Here is a 27,226-nt window from a genome sequence, read left to right on the forward strand (position 1 = left end):
AAGCATACTGGTCAGATGGAAAAACAGATGCAAAGGCCTTGAAGTAGGAGTATGCTTGCTGTGTTTGACATACAAGAGGTGTTTCTAAGTAGTAGTACAGAAAGTCAGAAAAAGAAGCAAAAGATTAACTTCAAAGTTCACGCATCAGTGGATGGGATTGTAACAACAGGTCATGTAGGGTCTTGGAGGTCCAAGTAAGGGCTTGGTCACTTGCTCTTTTTGAATGGTTTTGAGTCAAGAAGGGACATGATTTGATTTATGTATTAAAAGAATAACTCTCATTGTTGAAATAGCTCTCAGTGTTGAAAAGTAAACTGAAACAGAGATATCAGTTAGAAGGCCTTTGCCACAATCTAGGTGTGTGATGATGGCTATCAGAGGACATCTTTGAGAAGTGACTGGATTCTGATATATTTATTCTGGATGTTACGTGGAGCAACTGACTGGTTTAGAAGACTGGTTAAATCAGAGAAACCAAATCTACCAGGTGTTAGGCAATCATATGAAATCTCCAATGGGAAACGTCTGAAATTACTTTATTATTGAATTTTAACTTAATATCATGCAATTTGATAACACAATTGAAATGAGAAAGAGAAAGTTTGACATAGTTATGCAACAAACCTAGAGTGAAATGACAAAAAGTAAACTGGCTGATGCAAACCTAATATTTGCTCTTCTCTTCCTTGGTTATAGAACTGATTTTTAGCTGAACACATGATTGTCTGAAATAAAGAATATTTTTCACCCTCAGCTACAGTTAAATATCAATATGGCACTCAATTTTTTTAATATATGGGATGTAAACAGAAATTGTGAGCAACTTCTGAAAAGTGCCCTTAAATGAAAGCAAAGTGTCTTTCATTGTCCTTTTTTCTTTCCTGCTGGCTGAAACTAAATGTGACTGCTGGAGCTTGAGTAGCTATCTCAAGTCATAAAATGGAAGCCACTTGTTGAGAACAGGAAACAACAAGAAGTAAAAAGCCAGGCTAGTTAACACTAGCAGCACCTGGGAAGCCCGTAAAGTGCTGCTAAGTCACTTCAGTCGTGTCCTACTCTGTGTAACCCCATAGATGGCAGCCAACCAGGCTCCGCCATCCCTGGGATTCTCCAGGCAAGAACATTGGAGTGGGTTGCCATTTCCTTCTCCAATGTGTGAAAGTGAAAGTGAAGTCACTTAGTCATGTCTGACTCGTAGAGACCCCATGGACTGCAGCCTACCAGGCTCCTCCGTCCATGGGATTTTCCAGGCAAGAGTACTGGAGTGGCTTGCTATTGCCTTCTCTGGTAAAGAGCCTTATGTACTGGTAATTGCGGGCCAGGACTGCTTACATCCAAAATGGGACTTGTATTTTCTATCTTGGCTTCCCCTGGTGGCTCAGTCGTTAGAGTCTGCCCACAATGCAGAAGGCCTGGTTTCGATCCCTGAGTCAGAAAGATCTTCCTGGAGAAGGAAATGGCAACCCACTCCAGTATTCTTGCCTCAAGAATTCCATGGACAGAAGAGCCTGGTGGACTACAGTCCACGGGGTCACAAACAGTCAGGCACGACTAAGTGACTGTCTCTTTCAACTTTCATCTTGTTCAAGCTGCTGCTATTTTGAACTTTTTATCCCTTGTGGCTGAATCTAGTCTTACCGGATACAGATTGCCACATGAAAGAATTAAAATTTTCCATGGAACAGTCTTAGGACTTACTATTCTTTTAATATTTTAAATTGAGATTGGTCTATTCTGTGAAATCGTAAAAGATTCCAATTTTGTAAAATAAAAAATTCAATATAGATCAATGATAGACTCTTTAGTGTAAGTTAAAAAGAACTGTAATATACATTATTCTGACAAAACTGGATGCTGATTCATCAGTCATCATCCCAGAAAACTTCATAACCAGTTGTGGTTGACTGTAAAATACCCTTTCTAGTGACTAAAGGGTTTGGGGCTCTACATTGTGAACTCTAGCTTGGTAATTACTATCTTCTTAAGTGAGAGTACATTCAAAGAGTAAATATGCTTTCTTAGATCCATAGCTGGCACACTAATAGAGTCAATGATGTTTACTTTTCTTGTTTCTAAGGAGATTCCATCCAATTTTTTCTTTTCAATTATCTCTGAACTTTTGAGTCCAAAGATTAAGGGTCATTAAAAATTCATTTTGCTCATTCATAATAGTTCTCTTAAAATACAAAGATGTCAGCTTAGCAACCACCTTTTAAGTTAAATATATTACAATGTTTTAAAATCATTAAATTTGAGAGGGAAAAGGAAAAACAACTTTTCTAGCTATCTTTGGACTATTTCTTTAAAAAAAAATTGTGGAAAGATTAACTATTGAATAATCTGGTTCCTAATTCTCATCTGTATTTCTAGATGAAAGGGCTTGATACATTTGAATAACCAATAAGTTTCTCATGCTTATTCTTAGTAACTATTTGAGGCTATTCCCACAATTCCATTTACAACCCCATAATTAAAAATCTAGATGAAGAGAAAAACTTCACTAAAAATATACCCACTTCTTTCTGTATGCCTTGGGTTGCAATTTTTCCATTAAATGATGTGGAAGATTTGAGTTAGAAGGCATAAAAGCCTCATGACTTTGAAATTACCATAAGTATTATAACTGGTGACTGTAATTAGAAGATAAATGCCAGGTAATAAAAATGTAAACATAGCACAATTTCTGCTGTTAAATTAGAATTTGAGCTATGCTATCTATAATCTCTTTTGGATCGACTACCTAAAACTGTATTAGCCAAGAACTTCAAGAAAACTTTATTATTCTATTATTCTATCTCATGTGCATCCCACAATTACAAACTTAAACAAAGGCACCCAACAAATTTCAGCAAAGAGTTTAGTAACAAGAAATCACAGTAACGCTTTATGGTTAAAACAAAATTGTTAACAGTATTGCAATAAAATTCATAGCACTAAATAGTAAATGGTTTCCATCTAAAGTATTTGATCTATGTCAAAGAATCATGTAAGTTAATATAATAAAGTTGAAATTATTGGAGAATAAAGTTGGGCAATAAACATTGGCTGTACTAAAAGGGAATGAGCCTTAGATCACATGACGTCTGAGAGCACAGACTTGTCAGAAAGACCTTGATCAATGTTTGGCTTTAATATCTACTGATTTTAATATCTTGTGAAAGCAACTTAACTTCTTTAAGCTTTCAGTTCAGTTCAGTCACTCAGTCGTGTCCAATACTTTGCGACCCCGCAGACTTTAGGCTTTAGTTCTCATATATAAAATTTTCTATATCATGAGTGTGTATATGTGTTCACTCGTGTCTGACTCTTTGTGACCCCATGGACTATAGCCTGCCAGGCTCCTCTGTCCATGGAATTTTCCAGGAAAGAATACTGGAATGGGTTGTCATTTCCTCTTCCCAACCCAAGGATCAAACCTGCGTCTCCTGAATTGGCAGGTAGATTCTTTACCACTGTGCACCTGGGAAGTTCTGTTATTTCATAGGGTTGTGTTTAGAACTGAGATAACTAGTCTATTAAGCATGGAGCAAGATGCCCAAAGATTAATAAATGTTAGCTATTATTATTTTTCCTAGAGATCATTTTCAAGAATTTTTTGCTTCTGTGCTTAGTTGCTCAGTTGTCTTTGAATGTTTGCGACCCCCATGGACTGTAGCCTGCCAGGCTCCTTTGTCCACGGAATTCTCCAGGTAAGAATACTGGAGTAGTTTGCCATGTCTTCCTCCAGGGGAATCTTCCCAGCCCAGGAATCGAACTCAGGTCTCCCACATTGCAGGTGGTTTCTTTACTGTCTGAGGTAGAATGCCACTAATTTAGTTAAGGATTCACCATCAATTTGAAAGAAGATTTGTTGGAAAAATTGAAACATTATTATATCAAGTATATACACATGAATTGCAAGACATTGATTCTGAAAAGTTGTAATTGTAAAAATAAATGTCTCAAACTCTAGGAAATATGCTAAGAAACATTTGCATTTAAGGATCCTTTTAGTTCTTATTTACTTTCAGGATTTCCTATACCCTCAGTTTTCAGCACTACATCATCAGTATCCATAAGTGTGATAATCTAATAAAAGGTGATAAAATAAATATTTATAGATAATAATTTCAATTTTAAACTTTAAAACAATGTAGAATTGAATAAAAGGAAGAAGACTGTGGAGTTGCTTTTCTTTCCTTTGAAGCAGTGAATTATTATTTTACGGGTATGCACAGGTACTATCATCAGTACTTTTAGGATTCTTTTTCAGTTTTATCGAGATATAATTGACATAACACTGTACTAGCTTTAGGTGTATAATATAATTATTTAATCAATGAATATGTTAAAAACAATTACAGTAAGCTTTTCCAATATCAGTCACCTCAGTTCAGTTCAGTTCAGTCGCTCAGTCGTGTCCGACTCTCCGCGACCCCATGAATCACAGCACGCCAGGCCTCCCTGTCCATCACCAACTCCCGGAGTACACTCAAACTCATGTCCACAGAGTCGGTGATGCCATCCAGCCATCTCATTCTCCGTCGTCCCCTTCTCCTCCCGCCCCCAACCTTTCCCAGCATCACAGTCTTTTCCAGTGAGTCAGCTCGTCTCATGAGGTGGCCAAAGTATTGGAGTTTCAGCTTTAGCATCAGTCCCTCCAATGAACATCCAGGATTGATCTCCTTTAGAATGGACTGGTTGGATCTCCTTGCAGTATAAGGGACTCTCAAGAGTCTTCTCCAACACCACAGTTCAAAAGCATCGATTCTTCGGCGATCAGCTTTCTTCACAGTCCAACTCTCACATCCATACATGACCACGGGAAAAACCATTGCCTTGACTAGACGGACCTTGGTTGGCAAAGTAATGTCTCTGCTTTTTAATATACTATCAAGGTTGGTCATAACTTTCCTTCCAAGGAGCAAGCGTCTTTTAATTTCATGGCTGCAATCAGCATCTGCAGTGATTTTGGAGCCCAAAAAAACAAAGTCTGACACTGTTTCCACTGTTTTTCCATCTATTTCCCATGAAGTGATGGGACCAGATGCCATGATCTTTGTTTTCTGAATGTTGAGCTTCAAGCCAACCTTTTCACTCTCCTCTTTCACTTTCATCAAGAGGCTTTTGAGTTCCTCTTCACTTTCTGCCATAAGGGTAGTGTCATCTGCATATCTGAGGTTATTGATATTTCTCCCAGCAATCTTGATTCCAGCTTGTGCTTCTTCCAGCCCAGCGTTCCTCATGATGTACTCTGCATATAAGTTAAATAAGCAAGGTGACAATATACAACCTTGACGTACACCTTTTCCTATTTGGAACCAGTCTGTTGTTCCATGACTGGTTCTAACTGTTGCTTCCTGACCTGCATACAGGTTTCTCAAGAGGCAGGTCAGGTGGTCTGGGATTCCCATCTCTTTCAGAATGTTCCACAGTTTATTGTGATCCACACAGTCAAAGGCTTTGGCATAGTCAATGAAGCAGAAATAGATGTTTTTCTGAAACTCTCTTGCTTTCTCCATGATCCAGCGGATGTTGGCAATTTGATCTCTGGTGCCTCTGCCTTTTCTAAAACCTGCTTGAACATCTGGGAGTTCACGGTTTACATACTGCTGAAGCCTGGCTTGGAGAATTTTGAGCATGACTTTACTAGCGTGTGAGATGAGTGCAATTGTGCGGTAGTTTGAGCATTCTTTGGCATTGCCTTTCTTCAGTCACCTCACATAGTTATAAATTTTTTCTCAGTTTTAAGATCTACCCTCGTAACAACTTTCATGTGTGTAATACAGTATTGTTAACTCTAGATACCGTGCTGTACATGGTTTCATCCTTTCATCTCTCAGCTGCTGCTGCTGCTAAGTCGCTTCAGTCATGTCTGACTCTGTGCGACCCCATAGACAGCAGCCCACCAGGCTTCCCCGTCCCTGGGATTCTTCAGGCAAGAACACTGGAGTGGGTTGCCATTTCCTTCTCCAATGCATGAAAGTGAAAAGTGAAAGTGAAGTCACTCAGTTGTGTCCGACTCTTCACGACCCCATGGACTGCAGCCCACCGAGCTCCTCCATCGATGGGATTTTCCAGACAAGAGTATTGGAGTGGGTTGCCATTGCCTTCCTGAAGACCTATGGATAGAGGTCCATAATATTGCACAGGAGGCAGTGAACAAAACCATCCCAAAGTAAAAGAAAAGCAAGAAGCCAAAGTGGTTATCTGAGGAGTGGTTACAAATAGCTGAAGAAAGAAGAGAAGTGAAAAACCAGGAAGAAAGGGAAAGGTACATCCAGTTAAACACAGAGTTCCAAAGAATAGCAAGGAGAGACAAGAAGGCCTTCTTCAATGAACAATGCCTAAAAACAAAGAAAAACAGCAGAAGGGGAAAGACTAGAGATCTCTTCAGGAAAATTGGAAATATCAAGGGAATACTTTGCACAAAGATGGGCACAATAAAGGACAGAAATGGTAGAGGCTGAGTAGAAGATGAAGATATCAAGGAGATGGAAGGAATACATGGAAAAACTGTACAGAAAAGATCTTAATGAATGAACCATGTACCAGTTCCCAAGAAGGCAGTACTAAAGAACACTCAAACCATCGGACAATTGCACTCATCGCCCATGCTAGTAAGGTCATGCTTAAAATCTTACATACTAGGCTTTGGCATTACATGAACCAAGAACTTCCAAACTGCCCAACCTGGGTTTACAAACAGCAGAGGAACCAATGATCAAATTGCCAACATTTGCTGGATCATAGAGAAAGCAAGGGAATTCAGAAAAACATCTACCTCTGTTTCATTGACTATGCTAAGGTCTTTGACTGTATGGATCACATAAACTGTGGAAAATTCTTAAAGAGATGGGAATACCACACCGTATTACTGGTCTCCTGAGAAACCTGTATGCAGGTCAAGAAGCAACAGTAAGAACCCTGTATGGAAATGGCAACCCAATCCAATATTCTTGCCCAGAGAATCCCATGGACAGATGAACCTGGTAGGCTACAGTCCATGGAGTAGCAAAGAGTCACACATGACTGGGCAACTAACACACACATGGAACAACTGATTGGTTCAGGATTGAGAAAGAAATTTGGCAGTCTTGTCTGTTGTTATCCTGTTTGTTTAACTTATATGCTGAACACATCATGAGAAATGCCAGGCTGGATGAGTTACAAGCTGGAATCAAGAAAGGCAGGAGAAACACCAACAACCTCAGATATGCAGATCATACCACTCTAATGGCAGAAAGCAAAGAGGAATTAAAGAACCTCTTGATGAAAGTGAAGGAGGAGAGTTAAAAGCCTGGTTTAAAATTAAATATTAAAAAACTAAGATCATGGCATCTAGCCCCATTACTTCATTGCAAATAGAAGGGAGAAAGGTGGCAGCTATGGCAGATTTCCCCTTCTTGGGCTCTAAAATTATTGTGGATGGTTACTGCAGACATGAAGTCAGAAAATGATTGCTTCTTGGCAGGAAAGCTATGACAAACCTAGACAGTGTGTTGAAAAGCAGAGCATCATTCTACCAACAAAGGTCTGTATAGTCAAGGTTATATTCTTCCCAGTAGTCACGTATGGTTGTGAGAGCTAGACCATAAAAAAGGCAGAGCACCAAAGAACTGATGCCTTCAAACTGTGGAACTGGAGAAGACTCCTGAGATTCCTTTGGACAGTGATGAGATCAAACCAGTCAATCTTAAAGAAAATCAACCCTGAATACTCATTGGAAGGACTGATGCTGAAGCTCCAGTCACTTGATATGAATAGCCAACTCATTGGAAAAGACCTTGATGCTGGAAAAGATTGAGGGCAGAGGGAGAAGAAAATGTCAGAGGATGAGATGGCAGGATGGCACCACTGATGCAACAGACTTGGACTTGGGCAAACTTTGGGAAACGGTGAGGGACAGGGAGGCCTGGTGTGTTGGAGTCCATGGGGTCACAAAGAATCAGACATGACTGGGTAACTGAACAACAACAACATGGCCCCTTTGTAACAATTAATGAACCAATATCCATATATTATTATTAACTAAAGTCTATAGTCTATTCAGAGTCCCTTAGTTTTTACTTAACATAGTTTTCTATTCAGATCCTATCTAAGATTCCACATTATGTTTAGTTATCATGCCTCTTTAGGATTGTGCTTTGGCTTTGATAGTTTCTTTTTAGAATGTGACAGGCTGTGACTTTCCTTGGATGCAAGCCCATATTTAAGGAGTGTAGAGTAAGGCTCTGCTTCTCTACAGTGAAGAAGTATCTATATAATTTATTTGGATTTCTTCTGCACAGGAAATTTGACTTGTATCCTTCATTTATTAATTTATTCATCAGTATGAACTTATGAATACTTATATTTCTCATTATAATACAATAATAGTTTATTTTATTGCTCTAATTGTTGCAGCTTTGGCCACTGGGAGCTCTTTCATTTGACCCTGTATCCTTTGACATACCCCATATCAATATATTTTTAAAGGACACCTTTAAGACTCTTGAGAGTCCCTTGGACTGCAAGGAGATCCAACCAGTCCATTCTAAAGGAGATCAATCCTGGGTGTTCATTGGAAGGACTGATGCTAAAGCTGAAGCTCCAATACTTTGGCCACCTCATGCGTCGAGTTGACTCACTGGAAAAGACTCTGATGTTAGGAGGGATTGGGGGCAGGAGGAGAAGGGGACGACAGAGAATGAGATGGCTGGATGGCATCACCAGCTCGAAGGACATGAGTTTGAGTGAACTCCGGGAGTTGGTGATGGACGGGGAGGCCTGGCGTGCTGTGATTCATGGGGTCGCAAAGAGTCCAACACGACTGAGCGACCGAACTGAATGCTAGAATATGCCTAATTTTTCTGGAGGTGAACCATTGTGAAAAGACAATGTGAAAAAAAATCCTAACTTTGCAGTGTTAAAAGAAAGTGATCATTATTCCAACAGCCAATGTTGAAAATGTGAGGTAATAAAAGGGTAAAGAAGTGGCAGAACACTATCCAAAGCATTATGGGCACAATAAGGATCTTTCACTGGCAGAGACTTTGATAATGGGGTCACAAAGTTCTCTCTAAGCCTTTTAAATCATTGTGCTGTCTATATTTAGCAAAACAAGATAGTGTTAGCTTTTGTCAGATGTACACATTAAAAATCTTGGACACTGTATTCATTATTTTAGTTTAATATGTAGCAGGAAGGCATCTGTATCGTTTTGGGGAAGTCACAAGAGTCCAGGTTGTTTACTAGACTCAGATTCAGAAATACTTCCTCTCTTTGGGAATTGGACTACCTCAGTTTTGCAAACTGAAGCTGAAGCTCCAATACTTTGGCCACCTGATGTGAAGAGCCAATTGATTGGAAAAGACCCTGATGCTGGGAAAGATTGAGGGCAGGAGGAGGCACAGAAAATGAGATGGTTGGATGGCATCCCTGACTCAGTGGACATGAATCTGAGCAAACTCCAGGAGACAGTGAAGAACAGGGAAGCCTGGGGTGCTGCAGTCCATGGGGTCGCAGAGTCAGACACAACTTAGTGACGGAACAACAATATTTTGCGAAACTCTATTAAGTAAAATTCTTTTCTGACTTGTAGGTGACAATTCAAAAGAAATTATGGGCCTAGTTCTTCCACTGTTGGAAGAGTTGTATTGGAAGAAAATTCCTACGTTTTCAGGAAAACAGGTCAAAGGTTCAGTGGGGACAAATACTAGAGGAAAGAAAATGATTTCTTATACTACCCAAACCCACAAACACAAAAATCTTCCAGAGTTCTTCTTTAATCAGTACTGTAAAAGTGAAAGCATGCTATTACCAGAAGAAAATAAACAAAGAAACAAACAAACAGAAAAGAATCAGATCTAAGGGTAATCTTTCATGACCATACTCATGTATTGAATCATTGCTCCACTTCACTATGAACACCAATCACCATGCCACTTCTTAGGAACAAAAGTGCATTATAAAAAGCAAGACAACGTTAAAGTTAAGATAGTTCCTCAGATTATACTGATAATTCTGTTCACTTACTACTTTTTAAGATCGATACACTTGGAGGAAATAGTTGTAATTGCCAGTTGTCAATTGTGTGACCTGAACAACCATTGTCTCTGAGTCTCACTTTTTCTTTTTAACCTGATAACTTAGTTCTTTAGGTTGTTGTGAGAATTCGAAGAGGAAAAATCATGCATCAAGGTTAAAATTAGGGATATCAATATCTACATATAATACAAGTCATCAGTTACAAATGCCAACTGATTCAACTACCTAATATCTAATCAGAACTTAAAATATCTGTAGATTAAAATCCCCTAAATGGTGTGCACAATATTTCCTTCACCTGTAGCACATATTAGTGAATTCAAAGTGTTGTTCATTTTTTTCATTAAATCTTCTTGATTATTCTGTGTGGTCAGTACATTACAAGGCTTATTATCTACTTTCCAGTGGAAGGAAATTGATGAAAGTTGTGAGTCACGCTGGTGAATCATTAATTGAATGAAATATTACCACAATTTTTCAGTTGTACTAGAGGATTCTGATGGTTCTTCCTTTTAAAATTAGTACAACTAGAAAACCAGAAAATTAAAGTAGAACTAAATGCTTTCTAAATCACTTCTCTAGTCATCACATTCCTACTCCCTTGTTTTTCAACAGTGAATAACACAAAACACTATTTTTGGAAGTTCTATCTTGCTGCAGTTTAAATGTTATCAAAGCCAGTTTATGTAGCTTACCAAGTATTTCTACTGCTTGTTCAGGTATGCACTGAATTTACTTCAGTTCATGATTTGTGTTTTAATGCCAAGGTAACATGGGCTGACCTTTGGCTCATAATGTGGTAAATGGAATTCCCTTTGGGCAATAGTTCCAAAAACATCTATTCTGTTATCATCAATTGTCTTGATAATAAAATAGGAGCCTAAATTTATAAATTTGTAAAAACAAGATTTTTTCCCCTTATATTTTATTTTGAAACTGTAAGCATAAGAATGCTGTGCCATAGACAGTGGATATAACTGCTAATTAAATACCAAGAAAACAAGTGGGTTTTATTGCTTTTCTTGGATCATAAGAATAAAACACGAAAACAGCCTATGGGCTCATAACAGCTTGAGATTTCTTTGTGAAAAGCCGTGTGCAGAGAATATATTTACAGGAGAGAAAGACAAAGAGAAATGCAGAGAATGAGAGAGAATCAGAAGAGCATTCCTAAGGGATAACTCTATCTAGAATTTGGAAACTAAAAACAGAGGAGGCTAATGGACCATGCCACCAGCAAATCTGAGTGTAAATGAGGGGGATTAGTGAAAAGCAGGTTTGAATTCTGAAAGACTGTTTCATACAAGCTCATCATCATTACTGTTAATCTTCTAGCTTCTGTTATTTTCAGCACCAAATAGCGCAAATTATAGCCCTGTTCATTTATGCCTTCTCTCATTGATTCATTCACGCACCCATTTATTCTTTCACTAAATAATTTACTGAATGTCCGAAACAAGCAGAATCTTTTCTTTCCCTCTGATCTGTGGTTCCAAAGACACTCACTAAAGGGCTTCTTGTCGATCTCCTTGACTCACAGAACTTTATTTCTGTTAGCAAATGAGCCCGGAAAAGTGCACATGGTCCTGAGTGGGCATCCGAAAGCGCTGGGCTCCCCACACAACTTTGTGCATCAAACACACTGTGAAGGGAGAGGGCAGCTGCGTGGTGAGAATCTCCCAGGATCCCATGGGGCTTCAGTTGGTTCAAATAAAAATGTTTTCATCATTTCAAATATGCATGAACTTTTCAGACTCTTGATTATCACCTTCCCAGGAGAACAACTCCTTTCTGTGAAAGAGTGATTTTACAAGACTCATTCAAACCTTTTAGGATCTTGATAGGGGCTTCCCTGGTGGCTCAGACAGTAAAGAATTTGCCTGCAAAGCAGGAAACCTGGGTTAGATCCCTGGGTCAGGAACATCCTCTGGAGAAGGGACTGGCTACCCACTCCAGTATTCTTGCCTGGGAAATCCCATGGACAGAGGAGCCTGGTGGGCTAAAGTCCATGGGGTTGCAAAGAGTTGGACACCACTGAGTGACTAAGGCACACACACAGAGAATCTAGATAATTTTTGTTAAGATACACGATTTCACTTCTCCCAGGTCCCAACTTGAGTTGTAGCCATGTAACTTCTTACTGTTAATCACATCAATCTTATATAACAGATCCAGAATTTTCTTAAAATAAATATGCCTGTAATAAACCTTTCATCAAGGGCCATTTGGGACTCTAAATTTGGTTTACTGTTTCTACCACCCAAGTGTGGTACATCTCTTTATTTTGTATCAAGATTAATTTTTTTTCTGATATTGATTATATAGAATTAGTCAATCAGATCTGTTGCCCGAGCTTTAAAGCCCTTAACTGAGCCACTGGACTTTTATACAAGAGAAGCTTTTATTGAGAACTTTGTTTTTGCCAGACATAATACTGGGTGCTGGGTACAGAGACAGATGAAACAAGACCTTTACTTTCTGGTAACTTAGCATTTAGTAGAAAAGTCAAGTCAATACATTAACTACTCACTCAGATTGTTCTTTTCAAACAGGACTAATGTGGATGTCCATTCTGTATGTTTCAATAGTTTATTTTTAATTTTTAAAAATTATTATATAATTTACAGAAAACTTAAGTTTTCTGTTTTTAGTGTACATTTTTGTGAAGTTTGGCAAATGCATACATTTGAGTAATCACCATCACCACATTCACGATGGTTTAAGGAGTTCCACCCCATTCCCAAATTCTTTTATTCTTCTGTATGGTCACCCACACCCACCCCATCCCCACTACACAACACACACACACACACACACACACAGAGTCCCTAGCAACAAATTAGGAGAACTGCTCTTATAACTGAATCTTTTCCAGAATGTCTTCTAGGGTAAAATCATAGAAGTATATATATAACATTTTGTGTCTGACCTTTTCACTTAGCTTCCCAGGTGGCTCAGATGGCAAAGAATCTATCTGTAATGCAGGAAGTCAGTGTTCAATTTCCAAGTTGGGAAAATCCCCTGGAGAAGGTATAGGTAACCCACTCCAGTATTCTTGGACTTCCCTGGTGGCTCACATGGTAAAGAATTCACCTTCAGTGAGGGAGACATGGGTTCAATCCCTGGGATGGGAAGGTCTCCTGGAGAAGGAAATAGCAACCCATTCCAGTATTCTTGCCAGGAGAATTCCATGGACAGAGGAACCTGGCAGCCTACGGTTCATGGGTCGCAAAAAGTTGGACACAACTGAGCAACTAACACAACACTTTTCACTTAGCAAAATGCACTGATAATTCATCTACATTGCTGACTACATCAGTAATTCATTACTATTATTATTATAGAGTAGTATCCAACTATACAGACATACCATGGTTTTGGTGATGGACAGGGAGGCCTGGCGTGCTGTGATTCATGGGGTCACGGAGAGTCGGACACGACTGAGTGACTGAACTGAACTGAACTGAACTGAACCATTTATTTTCGTGCTGAGACATTTGGGTTGTTTTACATTTTAGGATATTATGAGAAAAACTGCTACATACATTTATGTACAGTCTTTGATGTGGACATAGGATTTTAATTAATATGGTGAACATCTAGGAATGCAATTCCTGGGTTACATGGCTCAAGTGTTTAATATATAAGAAATTGCCAAACTGTTCTCTACAGTAACTGTGCCAGTTTGTTAATCTATCAGCATTATGTGACAGTTAAGCTATTTCAAATCCTGAAAGATGATGCTGTGAAAGTGCTGCACTCAATATGCCAGCAAATTTGGAAAACTCAGCAGTGGCCACAGGACTGGAAAAGGTCAGTCTTCATTCCAATCCCAAAGAAAGGCAATGCCAAAGAATGCTCAAACCATCACACAATTGCACTCATCTCACACGCTAGTAAAGTCATGTTCAAAATTCTCCAAGCGAGGCTTCAGCAATACGTGAACTGTGAACTTCCAGATGTTCAAGCAGGTTTTAGAAAAGGCAGAGGAACCAGAGATCAAATTGAAAACAACCGCTGGATCATGGAAAAAGCAAGAGAGTTTCAGAAAAACATCTATTTCTGCTTTATTGACTATGCCAAAGCCTTTGACTGTGTGGATCACAATAAACTGTGGAAAATTCTTCAAGAGATGGGAATACCAGAACACCTGACCTGCCTCTTGAGAAACCTGTATGCAGGTCAGTAGGCAACAGTTAGAACTGGACATGGAACAGCAGACTTGTTCCAAATAGGAATAGGAGTACGTCAAGGTTGTGTATTGTCAGCCTGCTTATTTAACTTGTATGCAGAGTACATTGTGAGGAACGCTGGCTAGAAGAAGCACAAGCTGGAATCAAGATTGCTGGGAGAAATATCAATAACCTTAGATATGCAAATGACCCCACCCTTATGTCAGAAAGTGAAGAGGAACTAAAAAACCTCTTGAAAGTGAAAGAGGAGAGTGAAAAGGTTGGCTTGAAGCTCAACATTCAGAAAACTAAGATCATGGCATCTGGTCCCATCACTTCATGGGAAATAGATGAGGAAACAGTGGAAACAGTGTCAGACTTTATTTTTGGGGGCTCCAAAGTCACTGCAGATGCTGATTGCAGCCATGAAATTAAAAGACACTTACTCCTTGGAAGGAAAGTTATGACCAACTTAGATAGCATATGAAAAAGCAGAGACATTACTTTGCCAACCAAGGTCCGTCTAGTCAAGGCTATGGTTTTTCTAGTGGTCATGTATGGATGTGAGAGTTGGACTGTGAAGAAAGCTGATTGCCGAAGAATTGATGCTTTTGAACTGTGGTGCTGGAGAAGACTCTTTAGAGTCCCTTGGACTGCAAGGAGATCCAACCAGTCCATTCAAAAGGAGATCAATCCTGGATGTTCATTGGAAGGACTGATGCTAAAGCTGAAACTCCAATACTTCGGCCACCTCATGCGACGAGTTGACTCACTGGAAAAGACTCTGATGCTGGGAAGGATTGGGGGCGGGAGGAGAAGGGGACGACAGAGAATGAGATGGCTGGATGGCATCACCGACTCGATGGAGATGAGTTTGAGTGAACTCCGGGAGTTGGTGATGGACAGGGAGGTCTGGCATGCTGCGATTCATGGGGTCACAAAGAGTTGGACACGACTGAGCAACTGAATTGAACTGAACTGAATATCTCTTTTTGATTTTTAACCTTTATATTGTCCTAATTATTTAGCTCGGTTGGTGAAGAATCTGCCTGCCATGCAGAAGACCCGGGTTCGATTCCTGAGTTGGGAAGATCCCCTGGAGAAGGAAATGGCAAGCCACTCCAGTATTCTTGCCTAGGAAATTCCATGGACAAAGGAGCCTGGCAGGTTACAGTCCAGGGTGTCGCACGAGTCAGACACTACAACAACTGCAATTTACTTATTTTTTATTCCTATATCTTCTTTGGGAAAGCACCCAAATCTTGCCCATTTATCTGTTATATTATTTCCTTATTCAGTTCAGTTCAGTTCAGTCGCTCAGTCGTGTCCGACTCTCCGCGACCTCATGAATCACAGCATGCCAGGCCTCCCTGTCCATCACCAACTCCCAGAGTTCACTCAAACTCATGTCCATCAAGTCGGTGATGCCATCCAGCCATCTCATTCTCTGTCGTCCCCTTCTCCTCCCGCCCCCAATCCTTCCCAGCATCAGCTTAAGTTTTGAGAGTTCTATTATATATGCATATATATATATATAACACATATCCTGGGTGCTGAGAATGAATGGATGTTGAATTTTGTAAAAGACAATTTCTGAATTGAGAATTTCATATCTTTTTCCTCTTAATTAGTCTGCTAAATGGTGAATTATATGAATTTTTTGGGTACAGATCATAATGTCTCCTTGTGCATGTTAATTTACATTTGCAGTTGAAATGAACATTCACTCTGATGCTACTCACTGTAGTGTTATAATTGTCAATTAGTTCAGTTTGGTTGACAGTGTTGTTTAGGTGCTCTACATCCCTGCAAAATTTCTATTTAGCAGTTTCACTGATCAGAGAGAGTAAGGTAAAAATCTCCAACTACAACTGTTAGTTGTACATTTCTTTTCTCAAGTCATTCAGTTAAATCTTTTTGCTTTTTAAAATTTTGTTGTTGGATGAATGTACATTTAGGATGCGTATACTTTTCTTGGTTAATTGACCACCTTTCCATTATGGAAAATACTTCTTTATAGGTGGTAATATGCTTTGTTCTAAAGTCTATTTTAATATTTATATTATTACTCTGCTTTCTTTTAGTATTTAAAATTTTAAATTTTAACATCTTTATATTTTATATTTAAATTGGGTTTTCTGTAGGAAACTTATATTTGGATCTCAATTTTTAAATTCTATTTAAAAATTTTTTTCTTCTATTATAATTGGTGTCATTAGACCATTCACAATTAGTGTAATTTATGGATATCATAAATTCAGTACAGTTGTTCAGTTTTGTCTGACTCTGCGACCCTATGGACTACAACATGCCAGGCTTCCCTGTTTATCACCAATTCCCGGAGTTTACTCAAACTCATGTCCATCGAGTCAATGATGCCATCCAACCATCTCATCCTCTGTCTTCCCCTTCTCCTCCAGCATTCAATATTTCCCAGCATCAGGGTCTTTTCCAATGAGTCAGTTCTTTGCATCAGTGGCCAAAGTACTGGAGTTTCAGCTTTAGCATCAGTCCTTCCAATGAACACCCAGGACTGATGTCCTTTAGGATTGACTGGTTGAATCTCCTTACAGTCCAAAGGACTCTCAGGTGTCTTCTCCAACACTACAGTTCAGAAGCATCAATTCTTCAGTGCTCAGCTTTCTTTATAGTCCAACTCTCACATCCATACATGACTACTGGAAAACCCTATCTTTGACTAGATGGACCTTTATGGCAGAGTGACCTCTCTGCTTTTTAATATGCTGTCTAGGTTGGCTATAGCTTTTCTTTGAAGGAGCAAGTGTCTTTTAATTTCATGGCTGCAGTCACCATCTGAAGTGATTTTGGAACCGAAGAAAATTAAGTCTGTCACTGTTTCTATTGTTTCTCCATCTATTTGCCATGAAGTGATGGGACCAGATGCCATTATCTTAGTTTTCTGAATGTTGAGTTTCAAGCCAACTTTTTCACTCTCCCCTTTCAATTTCACTTATTTAATTGCTGTCATTAGACCATTCACAATTAGTGTAATTTATGGATATAGTTGGATTAAAATCTACTAACTTGCTAGCCATTTTCTATTTGCTCTGCCTGTTCTTTGCTTGTTTTAACTCTTCCTCTTTTCTCTTTGGTTCAGTTCAGTTCAGTCGCTCAGTCGTGTCCAGCTCTTTGCAACCCCATGAACTGCAGCACGCCAGGCCTCCCTGTCTATCACCAACTCCCGGAGTTCACTCAAACTCATGTCCATCGAGTCGGTGATGCCATCCAGCCATCTCATTCTCTGTCGTCCCCTTCTCCTCCTGCCCCTTAATCAATGAATTTTACTGCTTCCATTTATGTCTACTAGGACTTATTTAGACTTTAACAGAATATACTTTTTAGTGGTTCTTTCTATGTCCTGGGGCGGGGAGTGGTGGTGAGGGAAAATTTAAGAGACTGTTTCAGGTGGAACATTTATATTAATACTTTACTATCTACTACAGTATGGGAGGATAATCTGACTCTTGCTCCTCACTGGTTCTTATTTAAATCAGGGTAACAGGGTTTCTTTTTCTCACTTTTCCCCACCCCAAAAATCTGAGTGGACCCTGACATGAGAGATGGAGGGCTCAACTCCAGGGCAGACAATGGTGAGGCTCTCTTTGGGAATTCATAAGGTTTCCTTCCTCTTAGATTCCCTCCTAGAAAACTTTAGCTAGGCTGGGAGAAAAGAGAATTTCTTTCCTTATTCCTTTCATGTTAATCCATCTCAAGGAGCAGGTATTTGACATTAATTTTCTTGGATTCCGTCATAACATCACTCATGGAATGAATGAATTCTGGATTTTAGGAAGCCATGGACAAGGTCAAGACACTGTTTATGATATCTTTAGTAGAAATTTCATGCTGTGGTGTTTTTCTATCATTCAGTTCAGTTCAGTTCAGTCGCTCAGTTGTGTCCGACTCTTCTATCATTATACAAGTTCAAAGTCTGTAAGACCTACAACATGCATTTAGCAACTAGTATATTAACCAATTCCCAAGGACAAAATAAATATATAAATTTCAACATGTTGCAATTTTTTCTCCTTCTTAAACTTAAAATGCATATGCTCCTGGGTCAGGCTGGAACCACAGTCAGAACTGTATTTGCCACCTTCGGTCCATGGCTTGAGTGTTACAAAATGTGTGCAACAGACTGCAGAATATGGGTGAGAGATTTCAGAAGCCAAGAAACACAGTGTTTTGGAAAGTGAATCAATTTAGGTCAGAGTATTGTTTTGTTATATGGCATATACAGGAAAAAACATTTCTTCATTTCACATGGGATATGATGTGCTGCAACTTTATCTTTATTTCTAAAGCTTCTGCAAACTGTAATTCACAGGTTGGCATGAATTCAGTGGATGCTAACTTACTGAAGAAGAGATTTTTTTTTTTTAAAGCTTTATTTATATTTTCTGCACCACACTGTGAAATGCCCCCGATGCTTTGTTTCTCAGAGGCAGGATTAGAGCACAGATGGGAGAAGAAAGGCATGAAATTCTATACTTTGAAACATTCAGTCAAGATTTATATTGTATCTCTACTTACCTGGCGCCTCTATAATACCTTTCATTGGAGAATTTCAAAAGCCCGTGCACTTTCACAATTGTATAAATACATAATTTTTTAAAACTGTTATTTGTGAGAAGATTAATCAAAATGCATGGAATGTGACATTGTAATAACCAAAAAGGGGCTCTTTTCATTTGTTTGTTTGTTTGCTTTGTTAATACAATCTAACGTCAACTAGACCTAACCCTGCTTAGGAGCATCAAAGCCTTCCATTTTTCTGTTTACTTCTTCTTGGCTGTAGTCCAGTTAGGCCATTGACAATTAAGGGAAAATACTACTTTCTCTCTCATGTGTCTTACATAGGCATACATAGTACAAACTAATCTGTACCACAACCACATCAAATACTTTTATTTTTGGTTGCCCTTTTTATACTTAACATTTTAGTAAATTATAATCTAACTCTTGCATAAACACGGTCTAAAAATATGAGCCAGCGGCTATCTCCCAAGATATAACCTTGCCAAATGGGTCACATTAAAAAAAAAAAAAAAAACAGTTGATTGTAGGAGATGGGTAGTTTTCCAAAAATTAAAAGTATTCTTTTAAAAAATAAGGATTGTACTATATTGAAAAATTATCTGTGGGGAAGAAACATAAACCATGAGAATGTTTAACTTCTACTTTTATGTAGCTAAACTTAAAATATTTTGGATTACTCACATGCAGAAAAGAATTAATCAGTTACGTCCTCCCCTTCAGTAAGATTTGGTTAGAATATAGAAGCTAATGTAAACTGGAAATAAAGAGCTTAATTTAGGATTAAGTGCTTATGCTACTGTTAGTAGGGCTGGAATAGGGATGTCAGGAAAGCACTGCTGAGGGTCGGAGGTCGACAGTGAATATTTAAGACCAGTGGTTCTCCACTGAGGGTGATTTTAATCCCTTAGTCTTGAGACATATTTAATTGTCATGATGGGGATTGGGGAGGGTCACTCCTGCCTGTAATGAGTAGAGGCCAGGCCCTGATGCTGGGAAAGACTGATGGCAGGAGAAGAAGGGGATGGCAAAGGATGAGATGGTTGGATGGTATCACTGACTCAATGGACATGAGTCAGCAAAATCCAGGAGATCGTGAAGGACAGGAAGCCGGGAGTGCTGCAGTCAATGGGATGGCAGAGTCAGACATGACTTAGCGGCTGAACAACAGCAACAACATTTTAGCCATATAAACTTATTCCCTTGTGTGAGGTTTGGTGAGGATGGATGCAGGTCAAAAGAGAGAAACCAGAAAGAGTTTGCAGATCTGTTGCACTTGCAGTTCACACAGGGCTGCTGAGAGGACAGCTTGGGTGGGGTCACCAGACTGAGGGGAAGCAGAACGTGCAGGCCCCTTTGCTGCAGTTTCTGGGAGAAGGAACAGGTGGGGCAGGGTAAGCTGGGAGTAGGGTTCAGTATCAGTCAGTTCAGTCGCTCAGTCGTGTCTGACTCTTTGCGACCCCATGAATCGCAGCACACCAGGCCTCTCTGTCCATCACCAACTCCCGGAGTTCACTCAAACTCATGTCCATCGAGTCGGTGATGCCATCCAGCCATCTCATCCTCTGTCGTCCCCTTCTCCTCCCGCCCCCAATCCCTCCCAGCATCAGAGTCTTTTCCAGTGAGTCAACTCTTCACATGAGGTGGCCAAAGTATTGGAGTTTCAGCTTTAGCATCGGGGTTTGAGATACAACTTCCCAAAATGTGACACCCTGGGACAGAAAATAGCTCACGCTGAAGGAGTTTGAGAAAATGGCAGAAGCAGGAAGATCATTCTGCTCCCTCCTTCCACATTCTGCTACACACTTGCTCTTCTTCCCAAAACAGGTCATGTGAGAGGTACCCTCCCTGGACCAGGAGGATGGCAGACGTTCACCAGAAATTAGCACAAACATGTCAACCTTATCTGCCTAGTTATATCTGATCCTTCACTACCTCTGGGCTTCCCTGGTGGCTCATCTGGTAAAGAATCTCCTGCAATGCAGGAGACCAGGGCTCAGTCCTGGGTTGGGAAGATCCAGTGGAGAAGAGAATGGCAACCCACTCCAGTATTCTTGCCTGGAGATTCCCATGGAAAGAGGAACCTGGCAGGCTACAGTCCATAGGGTGGGGTTGCAAAGAGTCAGACACGACCAAGTGACCAACACTTACTACCCCTAGCCTAAACCTTTATCTTGTACATTCTTCACAAACTTACAGTTTCTTTGTTTAAAAAGATAGAGAAACTTCTTTCTCTGGTCACTTTTTTATGGGACAAGATGGGATGTGAAATAAATAAATACATCTGGTAACTATGGAGAATGAGATGGCCTCAGAGTATGGGTGAAATCTACTAATCTTGATAGAGAAAAATATTTAAAACAGACAAAACTAATCAATGGATATGGAGTTGGGATATAAAGAAGTGAAATTATATTGTAATTCTCTAGAAAAATGTATGTGATAAGACTTATTTTGGAGGAAATAGATAAACCAATTAGATCTACCAATGGGATCTGAAGTAAAATAAGCCCTCAAATTTTAGCTCCACTGTTAGTCACTGAAGCATCTTTAAAAGATAACACTCTTAAAATCAGTTTCCTTATTTGTGGAATGTAGTAAGTTCCCAAAATTTCTTTGGATTGTTGTTGACAAGTGAGACACACTAGGAAAGCATCCAAGTGATATCTGATGCAAAGTTGATGCCCAGTGTGTGTGTGGCTGAGTGCTAGGAAGCTTCCATGGTATCCAACTCTTTGCAACCCCATGGACCTGCCAGGCTCCTCTGTCCATGGGATTCTCCAGGCAAGAATACTGGAGTGGGTTGTCGTGCCCTCCTTCAGGGGATCTTCTCAGCCGAGGGATTGAACCCAGGTCTCTGATGTCTCCTGCGTTGGCAGGTGGTTTCTTTACCACTAGCCCCCCTCCAACCTTGCCTCTCCTCCTCTATGATTATAACAATGAAGTCCAATCCAATTTCTCTTTCAATAAACAAAGTTAGGTGTATTTCTTTAAAATGCAAATAAGGAGAAGGGGATGATAGAGGACGAGATGATTGGATGGCATCACTGACTCAATGGCCATGAGTTTGAGCGAACTCCAGGAGATGATGAAGGACAGGGAAGCCTAGCATGCTGCAGTCCATGGGGTCACAAAGAGTTGGACACAACTGAGTGGCTGAACAACAAGTAGAAGAAAGAAAATAGATCATAAGAAGCTTTAATGACAGGAGTGTTGAAGTTAAAAGGAAGTAGAGTTTGGTTTTGTTTCATCTGAAATGGAGGTAATACGAATATTTACTTAATATGAAGAGCATAAAGATTAAATGAGATAACAAACTTATTTAACACAACTTATTATATACATTAATAGTATGTGTTTGATAAATCTTACTGGATAAAAGGACCATAACAGAAACAAAGATATTAACAGAATTTCCCTGAAAGAAATAAACAGTTAATTATTGGGAAAGAGTAATCCATTTGACCAGTCATCTGGATTCTGGTTGACTTATTCTGGATATAAAATTGGCTTCCACATTAAAAAGGAGGGTGAGTTTCTATAGTTCTCCAGTATTTTCCCTTATTTAGAAAATGTTTTTTGCTCTCTCCCATGTCTCCTGTTAGTGCTATTTCCTATCTACAGTTATTATATCTACACAAGATGGGAAGTGGTGGAGTGCCCTATTTTCAGGGTCAAAATGGACTCTTTGAGCTGTCTCTGTGGGTTTTTTGAGTAGTAGAGCTACGGTGCTTCATCATAAAATCTGAGGTCAATTTACCTACAAAATCTATCCAGATTGAACTGTTTCTGTGTGAGACAAAATTTGATTAGAGTTCTAAAATTGGGGCTCTTAATCAAAGTTGGGGATTTGACATAAATTTAATTTCCTTATGGTAATACTGAAAAACAGACTTTCTATGCACTTACGTTAAACCCAAATAGTTTTAGGTTATTCAGGTTTGCTTAATTTTGAGCACCAGTGCCTCTCTCTTTGCTGTAAGTTTTCAGGTAAGCTTGTCTTCTCTTCAGGGCTCTTGTGAGCTCTGTGCATTTATTTCAGACCTTCTTATGTATTCTGCAGCCGACTTACAGCTCTCTAAAACTGACTCAGTGCTCTCTTCTGGTAAGAGTTCGCTGCTCTAAGAATAAATTGCAATTACACATTTCCTTCCCCTCCAGCTTTTTTTTTTTTTTTGGTAGTACTCCTTCTCTTCTCTATTTTTTCCTCCTTTTCAAACCATCCCTTTACTCTAGTCTTTGTATCTTCCCCCCATGACACAGCATTCATTGTCTCCTCTATAATTTCTCTTTTCCACAGGCGGTACCACCGTGCTCTTCAGTGAGCAAGTGCTCATTAAACACCTACCACGTGTCAGACGCATTTGTCTGAAAAGTTCTGTGCCATTCTGAGGCTTCTCTTTTAATAAGTGCATTTGGTTGTTCTATCCTGCAGTTTCTTCCTGACTGTCTCTTTGTGTGGTGGGAGGAGGATCAATTTTCTGACACAAATTCTATTATTTTGTAGGCAAAGACACACTCGGTTTCCAAGCACAATACATCTGACACAACCATCTCCACAAGACACTGAAATGTTATCACAGTTTAGGTCTTTTGATTTTAAGTAAGTGGATGCACTTCAAAAATGGTTGGAAAAAACACGATCATCATCTTCAGTTCAGTTCAGTTCAGTCCCTCAGTCATGTCTGACTCTTTGCGACCCCATGAATCACAGCACCCCAGGCCTCCCTGTCCATCACCAACTCCCGGAGTTCACTCAAACTCACGTCCATCGAGTCGGTGATGCCATCCAGCCATATCATTCTCTGCCGTCCCCGTCTCCTCCTACCCCCAATCCCTCCTAGCATCAGACTCTTTTCCAGTGAGTCAACTCGTCATATGAGGTGGCCAAAGTATTGGAGTTTCAGCTTTAGCATAAGTCCTTCCAATGAACACCCAGGATTGATCTCTTTTAGAATGGACTGGTTGGATTTCCTTGCAGTCCAAGGGACTCTCAAGAGTCTTCTCCAGCACCACAGTTCAAAAGCATCATCTTACTCTTTTAATAATACAAGGTCAAAAGTCCCTCTTGGCTATGTTTTAGAACATTTTCATTGCTTGAGGAAAAAAGTCAAAACTCCTTAAAATGGACTGCAGGTTCATTTTTTATCTGTTTTCTGCTAACCCCAGTTTTTTCTCTCAAATATTCCCTCTTTGCCTTCAATATTCAAATACTGTGCATGCTGAGTAACTTCAGGTTCATCCGACCCTTTGTGACCCTAGAGATTCTCCAGGCAAGAATGCTGGAGTGGGTTGCCATGCCCTCCTCCAGGGGATCTTTCTGACCCAGGAATTGAACCTGCCTCTCTTATATCTCTTCCATTGGGTTCTTTACCACTAGCATCACCTGGAAAGTTTCTACCCTAATTTTAAGACGTGTCCCTTCTTGCTTTCATCTTGTTCTTTGTATCTGCTGTTATGTATATACTTCAAGCATTTTCTCACTCTTCTGACTTTCCTATTAATAGTGTAATTTCTCCTTTTTGTCACAATATGGGTGTTCCTTTCTCCACAAAGCCTTCCTTGAATTTCCACGATTGGACTGGATGCCTAGTCTTGTGCTTCCATGGCAGCCCATGTGACACTCATTCTGGTACAGAGGTAGTGTTCGGGAAACATTCTTTCAATTAACATGGATCAATTTTAACACTGATAATAATCAATGTATATTTTATTGTTTATTAAGACATACTGATGATCCTTCCAAAATAATCTAATTCCTGAAACTGAAACCAAGTAGCAAATTTCTCTCTACTTTTCTCCATTGGATAATAAAACTAACATTTTGTTTTCCCTGTTACCCCCTTATTGTACTAGCTGATTGAATATTTGATCAATTCAAGTTGCATTGTTTTACCATGGCTCCTCAGTTTCTCAGTGGCAAGGCATTGTTATTTGTTAATAATGTAGTAAGGAGGATAAAATATTTTAATTGTTTTACTGCATTTTAATAGAGGCCAGTGATGTGTTATTTTGGCATAGTTTAATAGAACACCTAAGACTAAGATAATGGGGAGAGTTAATTGCTTTTTGATAATGGACATTAACCATGCAACTGATATTTCCATTTAACTGCATAGAAAAAAAGATAAGAAAATGTATTTATTAGAAATTAATAAAGAATAAAAAATGCTGACTGATTGCCACTCTTTTTATTTAGCTCTTTATGTATGAGGTCAGTAAAGGTGATACCCATAGACAGTTGGGACCTCTTCTGACACGTCAAACATCCTCCTAAGGCAGGGATCATCTTCTCTATTATCTTTTCTAATTACTCTTTCCATTTTTAATTAAAGGGAGAGAAAGTCCTTCCCTTCATGTCAACATATATCTTGAGAGTCATCAGTAGATTTAAGTATGTAGTTCATGGAAAGGAAGCAGGAGTTTGAAGAAGTCAAATATTTTAAATTGGGTTTAGATATTTTAATATTAAAAATATAAATTACTGGTCATAGCGCTTTGCTGTTGGTGTTGTTTCTGCTGTACTAATAAGGAATGCTATTCTACTTTAAAGTTATAAGTTATAACCTCTTTCTCCAATTTATGTGGATTTGAGAGTACCCGAAGTGTGGCAGGGAACCAGAGTGATATTAATCACACTGCATGCATTTAATGTTTAAAATATACAAAGCCCTTTCCTATGGATCACTCTTTAAAAATTCCCTACTTTATCCCTCTGAAGGGTATTAGAGAGCTATTTTTGCCTCAGTCACTGTAAACTTCTTGACAGAAGGGATACGTCATGATCTCTTTGCATTTTTAGCACCTGGCATAGCTCCTGGAAAATTGTTGGTGCTCAACGCATTTTTTTAAAAAATGAATAAATGAGCAAGTAGTGAATCAAGAAAAAATGAGTAACTTTTGAAAATTCATAGTTTTAGTAAAAGGCAGAGATAGAAATTGGACCCAGGCTTCCTGACTTCTAAGCTATTTTGAATTTAAGAAAACGCAATAAATAGTAGCAAACTTCCTGAAACTGCGGAGGTAGAACCCTCTCTATGTCAAAAAGTATATATATGCATTAAGACACATCCTGTTGGGATGTGGAAGGCTAGAATAGTGCAAAGATTATGGAGCTGAAAGTACAGTCAGGACAGAGAATAATCAAGACTGTGTGAAGTGCCAAGGTAGACTGGTTGACTTGTCAGAGATTCTTTGACACAGAATCAGATTTTTGTGGCTTTTAGAGATAAGAGATAAAAGAATCTTTATTCAGAAATTAATAGTTCTTGTTTCTGTGGTAAAGTATATGTAAATCCAAATTTACCTTTTTTTAGCTGTTTCCTCAAAAAATTAAAAAGTGGTAATGCTGCTGCTGCTGCTGCTGCTAAGTCACTTCAGTCATGTCCGACTCTGTGTGACCCCACAGACGGAGGCCCACCAGGCTCCCCCATCCCTGGGATTCTCCAGGCAAGAACATTGGAGTGGGTTGCCATTTCCTTCTCCAATGTGTGAAAAGTGAAAGTGAAGTCGCTCAGTCGAGTCCGACCCTTAGTGACCCCATGGACTGCAGCCTACCAGGCTCCTCCATCCATGGGATTTTCTAGGCAAGAGTACTGGAGTGGCTTGCCATTGCCTTATCATCTATCAATTCTACTGCTGATATATACCTGAAAGAAACGAAGGAAGAGACTCAGGTATTTGTACACCTGAATACTTGAATATTTATATATTCATAGCAGCCTTATTCACAATGACCAAAAAGTGGAAGCAACCTGAATGTCCATCCATGGATGAATGGATACACAAAATGGCATATAATACAATGGAATATTAGTTAGCCTTAAGAAGGAAGGGCATTCTGACATGTGCAATAACATGGATGAAACAAACTTGAAGACATTATACTAAGTTAAATAAGCCGATCACAAGAGGACAAATATTGTAGAAAATTAATTTTTAAACAGTCAGAAATGATACTATAAATGATTCTTTTGTGTTTTAGGAATTTTCTGTTTCCAAACATGAAAGTCTTCCTCAGCCAATCTATCTTGTTTCAAGACTATTTACTGTGTTGTCTTGCAAAAGTAACTCCAGATGTATGTCTGAAATGTAGGACTATAGGGACTATGTAAAAATCTAATTTTTGCAAAGAGTTATGCTCCATTTTGAGGATATATATGCCATACATTTTGGTAACTCAATAAACTTTAAAAGGAACCGAAATAAAAATTCCTGCTTTTTGGCTATTCCTTTATTTTTCAGTTTGTTATATTTTCTTAGCTGTTGTCAGTTCCTTATTTATTAGGAAAAGAAAAGTTAAGGAGAAAGAAGAAACCTAATAAAATATTGCCACAACATTTAAACACATTATAAAATATTTTGAGACAAATTGTTAGAGCAATGTAAATTGGAGAAGATTTCTAAATGGTAATTACAATTGCTTTTAATTTATAACACATAAAAATGGTCTAATTCTAAACCAGTTAATTCTGTTACAAAACCATAAA

This window comes from Moschus berezovskii, chromosome 19 (assembly GCF_049115385.1).
Source record: "Moschus berezovskii isolate FMDL1 chromosome 19, NW_MosBer_1.0, whole genome shotgun sequence".
Lineage (NCBI taxonomy): Eukaryota > Metazoa > Chordata > Mammalia > Artiodactyla > Moschidae > Moschus > Moschus berezovskii.